Below are 17,399 nucleotides of genomic sequence, written 5' to 3'. Positions count from 1 at the left end.
GGATAAACAAAATACTGTGTTGGGAGCTTTAGGTGGCTTATATTTTTGATAACACATCCCTTGATCAAGATCTATTTATACTTATTACTGGTTCCACCATGACTTAACCAACTTGGAATGATAAAAAGTTTTTGTATTCAAAATGCTGCAGTGAGTGCTGTATTTACTGTTGCTTTTGTTTTTGTTTTTTAATCTACTGCAAAATCTACACAGCAGGTATTTGGAAAGGAAGTCAGTTCTAAGCTGAGCAGAATCATTAGTATGCTACATTCAGAGTCACACAAGCTGCCATATGCTTTTTTGGGGTTAACATATGGACTCAGACATTGTTAATTTATACTATAACTTGCATGCAAACCCAGCCAATGGTTTTTCAGTAAACCCTTGATAACAAATCATAATATAGTATGTAGGAAATCTCAGTGGCTGGGTTCATTCATCACAGTAGATAAAATTATAGTTGGCTACCTTGTAGAGCACTTTGTGCTATGAATTCAAATAGTGGGGTTAATTCATTAAGCCATCAGCTAGTATGTGGTGTTAATATAGCAGTGTGAACTACTTCAAAAAACAAACCTTAATGGGTATCTAGTTGTGGAATCATTTCTTGTATATGTCATTTAGGTTAAGGTTATGTGCAAAAACATACTTGGTTAAAAATATAGTGCAGAAAGCATCAGGGACAGAATCTACCTGTATAATCAGCTAGAGCAGTAGATATCCCACATGCAGTTTCCCCTCATTTGTCTTACAAAAACATGTTGCAGTGTAGGTTAGGCTGCTAAGTAGGATTTGACGGATACATATTTCTAAACAACAATAAGGTGTTTACTTTTGCTTTGGTTTACTGTGCAAATACAGTCTAATCCCATATATGTTGGCTTTATGTTATGTATGAACCAATTTGTTATCTCATACAAAGTCAACCACTGAGTTCCAAGGTTCAGTAGGGACTTAAATCTGCATCTCTCCAGTCATAGTCCAAACTCTTAACTACTTCCTATTGAATCACTTCATTCTCTGACAAAGAAATTAATCTCTTACTAGAAGAATAATTGACAGCAAGATACCTAAGATTATCTTCATTGCTACAATAAATGCCTTTCATATATGTGTAATAAAAATTAACTACATTGGATTCCTGTTAAGCTTGAGATATTTACATGATTACAGGAGGTGAATTATGAATCAAAATCTGAATGTATTTTAATGTATGATAGGCCACCCTGTAGCATTACAAAATCTTCAATAGGTCGTTTATTATTTAGCACGATCATCGTTAAAAAGAGCAGTCAAAAATTGTATAGGGTAATCTATACAATGCAAATGCTTAGATATATTATTACTAATTATCTGTACTTGGAATACTTCATCTGTAAAACTATTAGTGTATTTTATAAAATATTTCGACAATAGCTTCAGAAGATAAGAAATATTCTCTTCAAATCTATGTTTATGCAGAGCAATATTTTAGAATCTCCTTGTTGGATCATCTGTTTGGTTCAACTTTCTATTCCTTCCTGGGCTAGTCCAATGCCCATATGTAGGATATGGATGTCATCACGTCTCTGGTTCTATCACAGTTTCAGGTAATTCATAGCTATCATGCCTAATGTATATTGCAATTGCATCTGGATAGCCATCTATGAATTGCTCTTTCTCAAACTGAAGGAACTACAGTATTTTTATGCCAATTAATCTGTGTGTAAACAGATTAATGTGGCTCAGTGGGTTGGGACGCTGAGCTTGTCGATCAGAAGGTCGGCAGTTTGGCGGGTCGAATCCTGAGTGCTGCATAACAGAGTGAGCGCCTGTTAGTCGTCCCAGCTTCTGCCCACCTAGCAGTTCGAAAGCATGTAAAAATGCAAGTATAAAAATAGGGACCACTCCAGTGGGAAGGTAACAGCGTTCCGTGCGCCTTTGGCGTCTAGTCATGCCGGCCACATGACCTTGGACAAGTGCTGGCTCTTCGGCTTTGAAACGGAGATGAGCACCGGCCCCTAGAGTCGGAAACGACTAGCACACACGTGCGGGGGAACCTTTACTTTTACCTTTAAGCAACATGGGGGTGCAGTCTTGTCTAGTAAAGCCTAGTGATGAATATTCATGATCTTTCTGGAATGTCATCAGGCTGTTGTAGCTTGCAAAAAATCCCTGTACATCACCCATATGAATAATGTCAATGAATGTAATGTAATTTGAATGGTTATGGAAAGCATCCCAGACTTCCCACTGCTAAGCACCTGATATAAATAAATGAAAAAAGTCAGATGTCATGCCCTGTAAATATTCTTTTGGATCAGGGTACTGAATCTAAGTAGCCAAAATTTTTCCCTAAGCTGACAGCATGACATGACATGGCTGGAAACTGCATGATTAAACAGTAACTTGGAATTAGGATATAATTTGTACAAAAGGTTCACCTAAAGTTCATATGAAAAAGAGGAATACATGAACAAGAATGTTTACTTTGTAAATTCTAGTAACAATCCACAAAAATACTGGTGCAGGTCCAATATTTAAATGTAAGAGAATCTAGTATGAAATAATGATATAACGAAGGTTCAAAAGTTTTCCTAGTCAAACAAAAGTTTAAACCTTTCAAGCTTTAGTTAAGATTGTAGGTAGGTGAAGCAATATTTATTCAAAGGTTACTATGAGGCTGTTGTCTCTGTCCTGTGTCTGAAGATACATAGTTTAAATATTTATGGAGGTCCCTATTTTTCTACTTGCATTTTTACGTGCTTTCGAACTGCTAGGTTGTCAGAAGCTGGGACGAGTAACAGGCGCTCACTCTGTTATGCGGCACTCGGGATTCGACCCGCCAAACTGCCAATCACCTGATCGACAAGCTCAGCGTCCTAACCCAATGAGCCACCGCGTCCCTTTAAATATCTGTATAATACATTTATTGTTCACTTCCTATGGCAGAGATTATCTATGCTTTAATATTTCCATGATCTATTCTGGTTAAAAGTAGAACGTGAAACAGTTGAGATGAAATATTAGTTTGCTCTAATTTTTGTTTGCTATGATTTATTTGCTATGATTGATCATATTTGTTTATATATTACCTCATCAAAAGCTGTGATCAACTTACATTTAATAAAAACAATAAAATATAATAAAATATGCAGTTTTTCATTAACTCTTCCAAATATTCCAAAATGCCCAATACATGTCTAAGATTACCCTTTAATTGCCTTTTAGATAAAAAAAACACATTGATCTCATGAATACATTCTTGCAAAAATAATTTAAAATTAGCTGGAATTGTGAACAAGTTGTAGTCTTTGTAGTCTGGAGAGAGTGGGATTAGGTAGTACATCCATCCTTGCTCTCCATGATGGCTTTCAATATCATTAAGCATGGTATCCTTTTGGGCCAGCTGCAGGGCTGGGTGTTGTGCTGGTTCAGCTCCTTTCTCCAAGGCTGGTCCCAATCTTCCTCTTTTTATAAATCTTTAAAACTCCCCCCCCCCTTTTGTATTTCATTAAGAATGATGGCTCACCAAGTTGATTTTTTTCATCCTGCTACTCAGAAGATCTCTTTTTAGCTGTCAATTAGTTACATCTCAGTGTGTTTAAGAAATGTGGCTCTTGAAAACAGTATCTCCATACAGTCTATATTGTAGCTTTATGCTTGATTGAAATTCCTTGACTCTTAAGCTGGTCAACTCATGAGCCGATCACAAAAACTTCAGTGACTGCAATTTAGTTACAAGGAATAGCTGTCTTGGGTGCTGGTGTCATGGTTCCGATAGATGAAACCAGTAAAAGAACTTCAAGGCAAGAATTCTTCCTTAAAGAACATTTTATTTAGGAAACAAAGTATTGGCACTTACATAGTTGAACCCAAGAATGAGATTCTCTCTTCCCAGATACAAAGTAACAAATTGCAATTCCCACCCCACAAGAGCTGTCATAAATCACATTCCCCAATTAGCACAAAACGTGGACTTTCCGGCCCCTCAGCCCGCCAAAACCTTGAGACCATGTCCTTGAGTTTCCACACTTCTACATTTTTATGGCCAGCGAAATCCTCAGGCATTTACCCCATCCCTCTTTCTACATCTGAACTCTAAAAGAATAGAAAGGCACATTCGAAATGAAAGTAAAAATGGCTGCTGGTTCTCAGTTGTCAGAGCGACGACATCCATTGTCACAGCGTTGACAGCTGGTCAAAATTCATCATCTGACCACCAGTCTCTGCCTACTGTCTCTATTCCTTCAGGGGTATCTAGTTTACCATGCAATTTAACAGGAAGCCAAGATTTCTGTAAGGCTTCCATTTTAGTTATAAGTAGCCACTAAAGGCATTACACCTGGACATGTAGCCAAGGCAGTGTTGAACGAAAAGTCATCATCATGGTTCAGTCCAAGCCTGGAATAAACAACATGGTAACTGCTTTAGAAAGAAGGTTGCAGTTTATTGAAGAAGAGAGCCAGACAGAAAGATGGCTCTGGAAGAAAAGAGAGCACATGTAGGGAGTGAGTTTTTATACCCTCTGGGGCTCTTGAGGTTGTTTCCTGTTCCTGTTTGAGGCTTTGTATTTCCTGTGTCATGTATTTTGACCTGAATCTGAGTGTGCCCCTTTGGCATCTGTGGGTTAATCCTATTATGTCCTGTCTTAGAGTTTGGGTGGGTTATGTAGATTTTTGGTGTCTTTGTCTTTCTAAGCTTCTAGCTTCAACCTTCCTGAATAGAATTTTAATCTCCATTTCTACAGAGCTGATTTCTGCTTGGGGGAGGGAGACTTGGGGCTATTAAGAAAAACTGGGCATGCTTTTTTGCCTCTTTAAGATCCTTTGGGAAATATATTTTTCTGCCCTTTTAATATTTACTTCTCTGTGTGTTTGTGTGTGGGACTGACTTCCCACAGCAGCATTGGTTATTCCAGCGGATTACTTTTGTTGGGACCTGAATAAAGTTATTGTATCTTTCCTTTTGCATCTCTTTCATAATTTCCAATAGTATCAATAGTGTAACCTTCTGAACCACTGCAGGAATTAGGAGTTAGTGGCTGTGTTCCTCAGTGGGTGGTTTTGTTATGGGGAGAGGTCAGCTTTGTGGCACGTCCTGTATGATGTACTGAAGGGATTGGTCCTCTCCCACCTCCTCTTTAACATTTGCACAAAGTCATGGGTGAGATCATCTTCTAGGGCAGGCATGTTAAACTGCTGGCCTGCGGGCCGGATGCGTCACTGTTATGTCAGTAGCTTTGTTGCAAACATGTAAGTAGCTGGTTGCAAAGAAGGTTCCTTGAAGCGGGAGATTCTGGTGCAACTATTGGTTAAAGTTGTAAAAGCGGGAAAACCCGGACTTGTGATTGGATACAGTTTAAACAGCTCTAGTATAAAAGCCAGAGTTATTGTGACAGTTGACAGTTGACATATGTGTATTGAATAAACCATTTTGCTGTTAACCTCTCTGAGTCATTCGTCTGCCTGAACCAAACAACTGGCGACGAAGGTGGGATAGACGGCGGACTAGAGAAGGACCGGCGGAACAGCTGCGTGTAAGGCGGAAAATTTAAAAAGAATTCACAGTCAACCACAAGCGGCCGCGGCGGAATCAACAATTTCCCGAATGGCGCAAATTGGGTCCTTAAAAGAATTCGATCCAAACTTCCCAGAGGACTGGGAAGAATATGTGGGACAGGTCGAAGGGTTTTTGCTCGTTAACGGCATAACCGATGACCGAAAAAAGGCGGCTGCCTTACTAACCATTTGCGGCACTCCAGTGTATCGGGTTGCTGTGGGACTTTGTCAACCACTGCCGGTTTCTAGCGTTCCGTATGCCGATTTATTGGCCAAATTAAAAGTACACTTTACGCCAAGGAGATCAGAACTCTTTTGGCGGCGCATTTTCGAAAAACGGAATCAGAGACCGGGCGAGTCAATTCAAAAATTCGTTGCTGCAGTCAGAGAAGCAGCAGTACGTTGCAAGTATGACAACTTAGAGATAAGAATTCGGGACAGAGTGGTGCTGGGCTTGCGAGATGAGCAGCTACAAAACAGAATTATTGCTAAGCCCACCGGTGACTTGCAAGAAGTACTCAACGAACTCTTGACTTATGAATCCACCGGGTATCGCGACCCCCCCCGAAATAGCATGGCCGCGTCTGCCGAAATAAATCAAGAAGGCCTTGTGGACTGCGGGGAGGTGGACCAACAATGGGAAGCCGACATCGCCGAAGTCACCAGACGGTTCGGAAAAATGGCGGCAAACCCATCCCGAAGCGACGGGCCGGAATCGAGTCGTCGATTCCAACCGACAACATCACAACGACAAACAACAACAACCCAACGACAACTGAGAGACACTGCAACGAGACCGCGCGACAACGACAATAGATGTGGCAGCTGTGGAGGCAATCATCCCCGAGCAACTTGCAGATTCCGTACTGCCAGATGCAGATTGTGTGGGAAGACCGGCCACATTCAGGCCATTTGCAGGGGTCGTGCACGCGACAATCGCCTACATGAAGTCGACGTTTGGCCCGAAGGTAAGGTAACCCCTTACTATAGTGGCAAAGAGACCCCTAGACTGTGGGCACAATACCCGAACCGCGGGGAGGTGGCGCGAGTCAATCACAGTAGGAAGGGAAAAATTAACAAAATTGTGGGATCAAAATTAAAAATTGTAGTCCAATTGCAAGGAATTCCTTGCAAAATGGAAATTGATTCTGGGGCCTCAGTGTCCATAATATCCAGTGAAACCCTTAAAAAGATTGAACAAAAAAGTGGCAGAAAGATTCCACTCAGTTCAACCAAAATCCAGTTGACCGACTTCCAAAAAAACCCAATAAAAATTAAAGGAAAAATTACCATTAGAGTTAAATATAAGGGGTTTAATGGAACTCTAGATTTAATAGTTACAGAAGGCCATAGAACTAGTTTAATAGGCCTTAACTGGTTCCCCGCCCTGGGAATTTGGATAGGGGGAATAAACACAGTTATTAATAATAAGACCCTCAAATCAGTCTGTGATGAATTCGCAGACGTATTTGATGGGTCTTTGGGTAAATATAAAGGGCCCCCAATTAATTTTAATTTAGACCCGTCGGTTAAACCCATCAGGCTTAAGGCCCGAAGGGTGCCTTTCGACTTTAAGCAAAAAATCGAGGCCGAGCTCGATAAGCTTGTAGGCCAAGGCGTCCTAGAACCGGTCGAGGGTGGTTTGTGGGAAACGCCGATCGTCACACCCCTTAAACCTAATGGGGATGTGAGGATCTGCGCTGACTACAAGGCCACCCTGAACCTCGGAATGAAAAAACATGCTTACCCGGTCCCGACGGTGAAGCAGGTCCTCGCCACGATACAGGACGGCGCCATATTTGCCAAGTTAGACTTGGCGCAGGCGTACTTGCAACTTACTGTTTCCAGGGAGGCTGCTGAAGCTCAAACTATTGTTACCCACAAGGGGGCGTTCCGAGTCCACAGGCTGCAATTCGGTATTGCAGCAGCTCCAGGCATCTTCCAGGAGGTGATGGAGAGGACCTTAAAGGGCATACCAGGTGTATGCCCTTATTTTGATGATGTTCTAATAGCTGGAAGAAATGAAGAAATATTAGCTGAACGTCTGGAACAGGTATTGGGAAGATTTAGGGGGGCTGGACTTAAATTAAAAAAGGATAAATGCTGTATTGGGGTTAAATCCACAGAATTTTTAGGATTTAGGATAGATAAAGATGGAATTCATCCTACACCAGAAAAAATTAAGGCAATTAAATTGGCACCAGAACCAAAAAACAAGGCTGAATTACAAGCTTTTTTAGGATTAGTTAACTTTTATCACACATTCGTGCCTCATAAAGCTGCCATAGCAGAACCACTACATAGACTTTTAGATAAAAAAACCCCATGGCAGTGGCATGATAAACATAGAGTCAGTTTTCAAACATTAAAAGATATTCTTTCAAGCCAATCCACAGTAACTCATTTTATTGAGAATAAACCAATCTATTTAGCTTGTGATGCTTCACCTTATGGTGTGGGGGCTGTTATCAGCCACTTGGATAGTCAAGGTATTCAAAAGCCAATTGCATACTATTCCAGGACGCTTACCAAAGCCGAACGGAATTATGCACAGATTGATAGAGAAGCATTAGCAATCGTGGCAGGAGTAAAAAAGTTCCATGATTACCTTTATGGTAGGAACTTTACCATACTCACTGACCACAAACCATTATTGGGACTGTTTACCACCGATAAACAGACACCCCAAATAATGTCTCCCAGGATGCTGAGGTGGTCAATTTTCCTCTCAGCATATTCATTCTCACTTCAACATAGACCAGGTAAGGAAATGGGCCATGCAGATGCCCTCAGCAGACTGCCCTTAAGCAACACAGAGGAGGACCCTGCTCCAGTGGGACAAATTATGTCATTACAGGAAATTCCTGAATGCCCTTTAACTGCTAAAGAAATAGCTGAGGCTACTAAAAAAGACCTTATCCTCAAAAGGATCATGGCCTGGGTCCTTAGTGGGTGGCCTAGTACTAACCCTGATGCCAAGTACATTCCATATTTTAGGAGGAAGAATGAACTATCATCCCATTTGGGATGTATATTGTGGGGCAACCGTGTTGTCATTCCTGAACTCCACAGATCTATAGTTTTATCAGAATTACATGAGGGTCACCCTGGAATAGTACGTATGAAGGCATTAGCTAGAAGTCACTTGTGGTGGCCAGGACTTGATAAAGACATCGAAGAATGTGTTTCAGGATGTTATTTGTGTCAGCGTTCTAGACCTGAGCTGCCACACACTCACACTCATAAGTGGGAATTGGCCAGGAATCCTTGGTCTAGGATTCATATTGATTTTGCTGGACCTTTTCAAGGTTTAACCTTCCTAGTTGTGGTGGACAGTTTCTCTAGGTGGCTAGAGGTAGTGCCTGTCAGTTCAATGACATCTGGTAGAACAATACAGGTCTTAAGGGGCCTCTTTGCCACTCATGGGTTACCTGATGTGATTGTATCGGACAATGGGCCACAATTCACCTCTGTTGAATTTCAGGACTTCCTCAGGGCCAACTCGATTAGGCATGCAACATCAGCACCCTTCCACCCGTCCACCAATGGCTTGGCTGAACGCAACGTGAGAACCACCAAAGACGCCTTGAGGCGAATCATCCGTGGCGATTGGCACCAAAGACTGGCAGACTTTTTGCTGACCCAGCACACAACCCCTTGCACGGCTACTGGGAAGAGCCCGGCAAAAATGAGGTGGGGCAAACGGCTAACCACCAAACTGGACAGGTTACATCCTGACAAACTACCCTCAAGTGCTGAACCGGACATTCCAAACAGATCATTCAAAATTGGAGACTTAGTCTGGGCCAGAAACTATGGACAGGGGGACAAATGGGTCCCGGGGGTGGTCACTGACATAATGGGGCCGTTGTCTTACACCATTGAGGGGGAAGGGAATAGAATAAGTAAAAGACACATAGATCAGCTAAGGAAGAGAGTTATTGGAAGTATGCCAGTTGATGGGGGTCAAAGCGTACATGGGGGAAACACTGCATCTTGGTGTAATCATAACAACCTGCCGGTTAGTGGGGAAGCGGAAATTCAAACCAGTGTGTCCACAGCTAACCCACAACACAGCCAAATTGACTGGGAGCTGTCCTCTTTGAGCAGGCCTGCAATAGCTGAGCATCAACATCAAACACAACAACAATCACAGCCAGTTAGTAGAGAAGCGTCAGAGCCTGTAATTCAAGAGTCCAGACCCATAAATATAAGCCAGCCTAGCAGACAGTCAGTTAGCAATGACTTAAGTAACCAAACCAATAGATATCCATCTAGGGTCCATAGGCCACCCAAATACTTGAGAGATTACGTCAATAAATAACATCAACTGGGGGGGAAGGGGTGTTATGTCAGTAGCTTTGTTGCAAACATGTAAGTAGCTGGTTGCAAAGAAGGTTCCTTGAAGCGGGAGATTCTGGTGCAACTATTGGTTAAAGTTGTAAAAGCGGGAAAACCCGGACTTGTGATTGGATACAGTTTAAACAGCTCTAGTATAAAAGCCAGAGTTATTGTGACAGTTGACAGTTGACATATGTGTATTGAATAAACCATTTTGCTGTTAACCTCTCTGAGTCATTCGTCTGCCTGAACCAAACAGTCACGCTGAAACTGCGCCTGCCCCATTGCCGGCAATGGGGAAAAAGTCGCAATACATCATGCAACGTCATGTGACATCATGAGTTTGACATGCCTGTTCTAGGGCAACATTTGGCAACGTCAGCAAACATTTAAGTTTGTCATTTAACATTTGCCAAATTTAAGATGTGTGGACTTCAACTGGACAAGTTATATGATCCATTAATCCCAACTGGGTTTTCTCCTCTACAATTTAATGATGCTGATAACATTTATGGTGAGCAGAAATGTATTTATTTATTACATTAATTTATATAGCCATCTATTTCATAATCCCTAACTGTGATCTGACTGACAAAGGACCAAAGGTGATGTTCTCCACTTTCATATTCGCTCCACTCCAAAGTGAGTGGAGATCAAGAACATGGCCCATGATGACTTGGAACAGTGACATTTACGATTATGATCTCTAAAGTGCCATGCAAGAGTAGAAACTGCTGTTCCCCTTCAAGATCAGCCAACTCCCAACTGTGTTGACTGTTTCATTTTAAATTTTATTTAGCTGGTATCATTATGTCATACTTTGGGTACACTTATGGTACAGCATTCTTATAGTGTTTTAGTTATATTTTACTGATGATATTACCTAGCTTGAGTAATGAAATATCTGTCAGAAAACAACCAAGCTCAGAGCTTGATTTGAATATTGTGGATAAATATTAGCATCTATTGTCTATTAAACTTTTAATTTACATCAATGTTTCTCTGAGGAACATTTGTCCTTGAGCCAAGATTTACCCTACATAATTAAGTTTGCTATCAGTGGAGAATAAGAATGAACCACTCTTTTGGGGTCTTAGCCAAGCCGTTAAATGTATAGAATTCTATACAAGAGATAAAAGACAATATAAGAAATTTCATTACTGCATCTGTTAAAAGTTTTAGCTTGCACAGTTTTTCAAAGTTAATGTAAGAAAAATAGTATGACTTTATTTTAAAGCTCTGTGGGGCTTTTTTTTGAGGATGACAACGCATTCACACAAAAAAGTTTTCTTTATATTTTTAGCAGAATAATCAGTGAACATAGCAAGTAATGAAGTAACACAGGCAGCAACTATTTTCAAGTAATCTGGATTGAGGCATTGGTCTCTTTCATAATGTTGAAATACTGCAATAATCTAGCACAATTCAAACATCTGTTGATGTAATAATATTTTCATGATGACTGATCCTATAGACAAAAGATTCTAGATCACTGGTATCAAACTCACCACGTCACGTGATGTGTTGCGGTGTATCACGACTTTTTTTGCATTGTTGGAGCTGGGGTGGATGCAGCCTCCGGATGATGTCAGCAGTTTGACATCCCTGTTCTAGATGATTGTATTTCATCAATCAATAATTCAGAAAAAAGCCTCCAGAAATTGCAATATTTATTTTATTTATTTTATTTTAATTCCATTTATATCCCGCCCTTCTCCGAAGACTCAGGGCGGCTTACAAGCTTAGCAGTAGCCTTCATTCTATGTATATGCCTGCTTCTTAGGGCTTTCACACACACCCCAAGCGGCATTATTACAAAATCAGCTTATTGCCCCCAACAATCTGGGTCCTCATTTTACCTACCTGGGAAGGATGGAAGGCTGAGTCAACCTTGAGCCTGGTGGGATGCGAACCCACTAATTGCAGGCAGCTGGTGTTACTTAAGGAGGCATTAGCCCACTGCTCCACCAAGGCTCAATATTAATATTAACTAAAAACATTCTGATAAGCCCTTCATGAAACTCAAACTGCAGTAAAATGAGGAAAAGAAAGTTCTTAATTCTCTGCTTATGAACTCAAGAAAGAGATCCTCTGGTTCTTTAGCTGATATCTATCAAAAGAACAGATGGTTTTAATCCGCAGAATTCCAGAGCAAAGAGAGTTGAAATACTTTTTAAATATACAGCTATGGAAGACTGCCCAGGAAGTGTTCAATCATTCTTTGTTGTATTTTATTTACTTAGTATTTAAATTTATTTCCCACCTCACTTTCATACATAGTACTTCCTCTTCCAGTTTTTTCTATAACAAATATTTGTTTTCAGATTTCCTAAGAATAGAATAGAGTGGAATGGAATGGAATAGATCTGGAAGGGACCTTGGAAGTCTTCTAGTGCAGCCCCCTGCTCAAGTAGGAGAACCCATGCCATTTCAGATAATTGACTGTCCAGTCTCTTCTTTCAAATCTCCAGTGATGGAGCACCCATGATTTCTGGAGGCAAGCTGTTCCACTGGTTAATTGTACTCACTGTCAGGAAGTTTCTCCTTAATTCCAGGTTGATCAGTTTCCAACCATTGTTTCTTGTCTTGCCCTCTGGTGCTTTGGAGAATAGTTTGACCCCCTCTTCTTTGTGGCAACCCCTCAAATACTGGAATACTGCTATCATGTCACCCCTATTTCTTCTTTTCTTTAGCCAAACTAGCCAAAGAGATAGTGACTGGTCCTAGGCCACCCAGTAAAACTTGATGGGTGAAAATGGTTTCTATAATTTATCTAGTCAAACAATTTATAGTGCAAAATGGCATACTGTATTGGCTTTTCCAGCCTTCTTTTCATTTGTCTACTATCACTTAATTTGGTCCCCAATTTTGACTTATGGTCAGATCAAAAAATTGTAGTTCATATTTATAAATGAAACAAAATACTATCAAACAAACATCTTTCTTTTTCAGCATAACATTTACTAGTGTTGATTCTGTGTTCTTCTACTCTGTAGTATGATTGTCTGCCTTATGTTTTCTTGGGTCTCTATGGCAAGTCTTGTGGTTTTAAATGCTGCATCTAAGACTGCAAAGAATTCTGATTCTATGTCTTATAGCTGATGCCTTTCTGGAGTATATTGTATCATGTGGTGGACAGTAGGCAATTGGACATGTTGACTACCCATTTGGATGAAGATACCTCTTTGTTTCTGGGGTTTAGCTTGAGCAGTTTGCTTTGGAGTTTTATTTTTCTTTTTAGCTTGTCTTAGAGATGTATGGTGATGGTCAGCATTTTTGTGTGTTCTGGGGTCGTCATTTGTTCCAGTTGCTACCTGAGGTTATCTATAGTGTGCTGGTATTTGCTGAGCTGAGGTGAACATCTATGATCATTAACCATATCATTTTTCAGCCACTTGTTGAGTATTTTCTATCCAGCTAGGTGGTTTAAAATGTATGTTTTACAAATATATTTGAAATATTTATTCCAGACAAATATGTGCAACAAAATTAATTGACAATACAAGGGAAATTTCAATAAGCTAATAAATTTTTTTTTCCATTTAGCTCTTTATTTCATCAACGTGTTCTAAAAAGAACCCTTTTCTCACATATGTGTGATGAAGGGTAAAATCTACGATCGCGATAAGTTAAAAGGAAAAGGAATTTTAATGCCATTTTGTTTTTTGTTGATTCTCTTTTTCTTTTCTTTTTTCCTTATTTCTTGGGATCCGGGTTTTATTACTTTGGGCAAATAAAATTCGCTGCAAATGAATGTTTAGTTGAGTAGCCTTTTTCAAGTAATAAATCTTGCATCTGTCTGTATAATCTGTTTCAGATGATGCCTGAATCAATTCCAGCAGGCATCCTCTTGACAAAGGTCTCTCTCTGGCAGTGCCGGTCTACCCGCAGGGTTCAGAGAGGTCTTCTACTGGAGTCCTACTGTGAGCCTGGCAAGATAGAAAAGTTTTCTCCCTTGTCCTTCTTCCTATCAGAAAGAAAAATCCCTTTGGCCAGATGTTTGTTTTGTTATGAGTAATCAATTATTGCTAGTAAACTGATAAGTATATTAGTGCTTTGTTCCATTACACAGTCTGTTTAAGACTAGCTGTACCTAATTTATAATAATAATAATAATAATAATAATAATAATAATAATAATAATAATAATAATAATAATAATAATAATAATAATAATAATAAGAAGAAGAAGAAGAAGAAGAAGAAGAAGTTGGAAGGGACCTTGGAGGTCATCTAGTCCAAACCCCTGCTCAGGCAGGAAACCCTATACCATTTCAGACAAATGGCTGTCCAGTCTCTTCTTAAAAACTTCCAGTGTTGGAGCATTCACCACCTCTGGAGGCAGGTTGTTCCACTGGTTAGTTGTTCTAACTGTCAGGAAGTTTCTCCTTAGTTCTAGGTTGCTTCTCTCCTTGACTAGTTTCCATCCGTTGCTTCTTGTCCTGCTTTCAGGTGCTTTGGAGAATAGCTTGACTCCCTCTTCCTTGTGGCAGCCCCTGAGATATTGGAACATTGCTATCATGTCACCCCTCACCCTTCTCTTCGTTAAACTACACATACCCAATTCCAGTGTATCTATGGATTGGAAGGTTGCACTTTATTCTGCTCTTTTCCCAAGCTTGACAAAAATACTATTTTTCAATAAAATTTTACATATTTAAATTAAGATAGTTTATAGGTTCTATCATAGAAATATTTATTTTCAGGCTCTTAGTAGTTTTCTCTAATTGATGAAAGTAGTTTTTTTTTTAAAAAAAGTATCAGCAATTATTATTTGGATGAGTTCAACCTATTTACAATTATTTCTAATGGTAAAGGTAAAGGTTCCCCTGCACATGCATGCTAGTCGTTTCCAACTCTAGGGGCCGGTGCTCATTTCCATTTCATAGCTGAAGAGCCAGCGTTTGTCCGAGGACGTCTCCGTGGTCATGTGGCTGGCATGACTAGACGCCAAAGGCGCACGGAACGCTGTTACCTTCCTACCGTAGTGGTCCCTATTTTTCTACTTGCATTTTTTATGTGCTTTTGAACTGCTAGGTTGGCAGAAGCTGGGACGAGTAACAGGCGCTCACTCTGTTATGCGGCATTCGGGATTCGACCTGCCAAACTGCCGACCATCTGATTGACAAGCTCAGCGTCCCAACCCACTGAGCCACCGCATCCCCGATACAATTATTTCTAGAAGTTATCTAATAAGAAATAAATCATGAGTCATACCCTGGGAGCCAAAACTCTAAATGCTAGAAAATAAATGCTCTAAGAACATGATGCATAGGATTTATTACAAAATTTATATATTCATCTAGAGAGACTAGACAGTTTACAACACATGCAATCATAATCTGTCAGTTAAAATGCTATAATAAAACAGTCATCAATTAAACTAAACTAAATACTGTACTGACATTAATAACCAAAACAAATAAACTTTGACAGCAGGCCAGTGAATTAACATTTTTGGTCCCAAATTTTTGGCAATAGAATAATTTCTTCTGTAACCTTCTCAAAGTTTATCCATGTAGGAACCATCCTAATTTTGTTCTCTTAATCCAGGGCTGCCCTCAGGAAGCATTGCTTTCAAGCTCTTAATCCATTTCAGATCCTGAATGGGTGGGATCTGAACTGTCCCTTCTTGGACTGAATACATATGCCTTGGACTGAATACATACGCCTGTTTTCTCTTCAGAAAACATAGCCCTACCAATAACAAGAACATGAATCATGTGGGCTTTATACAGGTAGTCCTTGACTTATGATTGATCATTTAGTAACCATTCCAAGTTACAATGGATCTACCTGAGAAGTACAGGAAATCCCCAAGTTACAAGTATTCACTTAATGCTCGTTCAAAGTTAGGTGATAAGCGCACCCTAGTGCTTATGAGGCAGTCCCAAAATTACGAATATTGCAGCACCATGGCAGTCATTCACCCTTATGAGCAACTGCAGTGACACTGCAACATTCACCCTGGTTATTTCCTCCCTCCCCACCCCGGCCCTGGGTCTCCCTAGGCACCAGGCCTTCTATACTCACCCTGTGAAGATCAAGATCGAGTAGCTTTCTTGGCTACTCCAGGCCTTTGGTGCATTTGGTGCCTTCACCGAGAATGGAGGCCTAAAGTAACACAAGATCATGCCAGATCAGTGGGACAAGATCTCACACTACTGATCTCACATGATCTCACAGTACTTTAGGCCTCTGTTCTCTGCAACAGAGAATGGAACCAAGGCTGGGGAATGCTTCCACGGCCCTCCGGTGGCCCGATCCGGGCAGCAGCAGCCTGAAGAAGATGCCTGGTGCCCTGAATGGGCTGCCAGAGGGGTGCAGAAGCATCCCCTGGCCTTGGTTCCATTCTCTGTTGCCAGGGGATGCTTCCACGGCCCTCCAGCAGCCCGATCCGGGCACTTGGATAGGGATGCCAGATGGCCGTGGAAGTGTCCCCTGGCTTCAGATCCGGGCAGCAGCAGCTGGGGAGCAGCAGCCTGGAGAAGGCACCTGGCACCTGGATTGGGCTGCCAGAGGGCTGCGGAAGTGTCCCCCAGCCTCAGATCTGGGCCGCAGTGGTCTGGAGAAGGCATCCGGCACCCGGATCAGGCCACCAGAGGGCCACAGAAGTGCCCTTGGTCTCAGATCCATGTGGCAGCAGGAACTGCGGCAGAGAGGAAACAGATCTTTTCAAGGTGAGTCTGGCATAGCAGGAAGGGAAGGGGAAGCATGAGGTATCTTAGTGGGTTGGGAATGCCTTGGCCGTCTCTTCCATCACTAGCCCTCCATGGCATTCCCCACCCTGAGATACCTCATGTTCACTGCGTGTGTCTTAACGAGCAAGGGAGTGATTTTGTTCGACGTACGAGATTCACTCCCATGAGTTTTCGAGTTTCAAGTGGAATGGGCAGGCTCCATTCCACTCATAACGCGAAGACTTCTTCTACTTATGACCCAGATTCAAAGTTCTGAGGATTGGACTCCCTCGTGATCACATGGCTGCACTTTGGGTGCTCGGCAGCCATTTTGCATTTATGGTTGTATGCAGCATCCTGTGGTCATGTGATCAGATTTTTCTGTAATTTTGCCAAAGGTCAGCATTTCTGTTTTTGGCAAAACCATGCTCACAGCAAACTATTGGTTCCCTTAATGCAGACATGTCAAACACAAGGCCTGGGGGCCAGATCCGGCCCACGAAGTGGTTTCATGCGGCCCGCGAAACCATCCTGGAAACAGTGAGGAAACGGCCCCCACTGCTTTGGCCCTGGCCCAGAGACCCTCCTTCTGCCAGAGACCCTCAGATCTGTCCCACTCCTGCCCAGGCCCCCATAGGCACCTTTGATGCGAACGATGTAGAGCTGGCCATGCCCACCCAGTAGGCCACGCCCACCCTGGCCATACCGACCCAGCCCCCTGAGGGCAACTGCAATGCTGATGCGGCCCTCAATGAAATTGAGTTTGACACCCCTGCCTTAATGATCATGGCAGTTGTTTAAAGACCATGGATTTACTTAGTTATTATAGTGATTTATT

Source organism: Vipera berus (assembly GCF_964194415.1).
Source record: "Vipera berus genome assembly, chromosome: 6".
In the NCBI taxonomy this organism is placed as follows: Eukaryota; Metazoa; Chordata; class Lepidosauria; order Squamata; family Viperidae; genus Vipera; species Vipera berus.
This window is presented reverse-complemented; position numbering follows the sequence as displayed.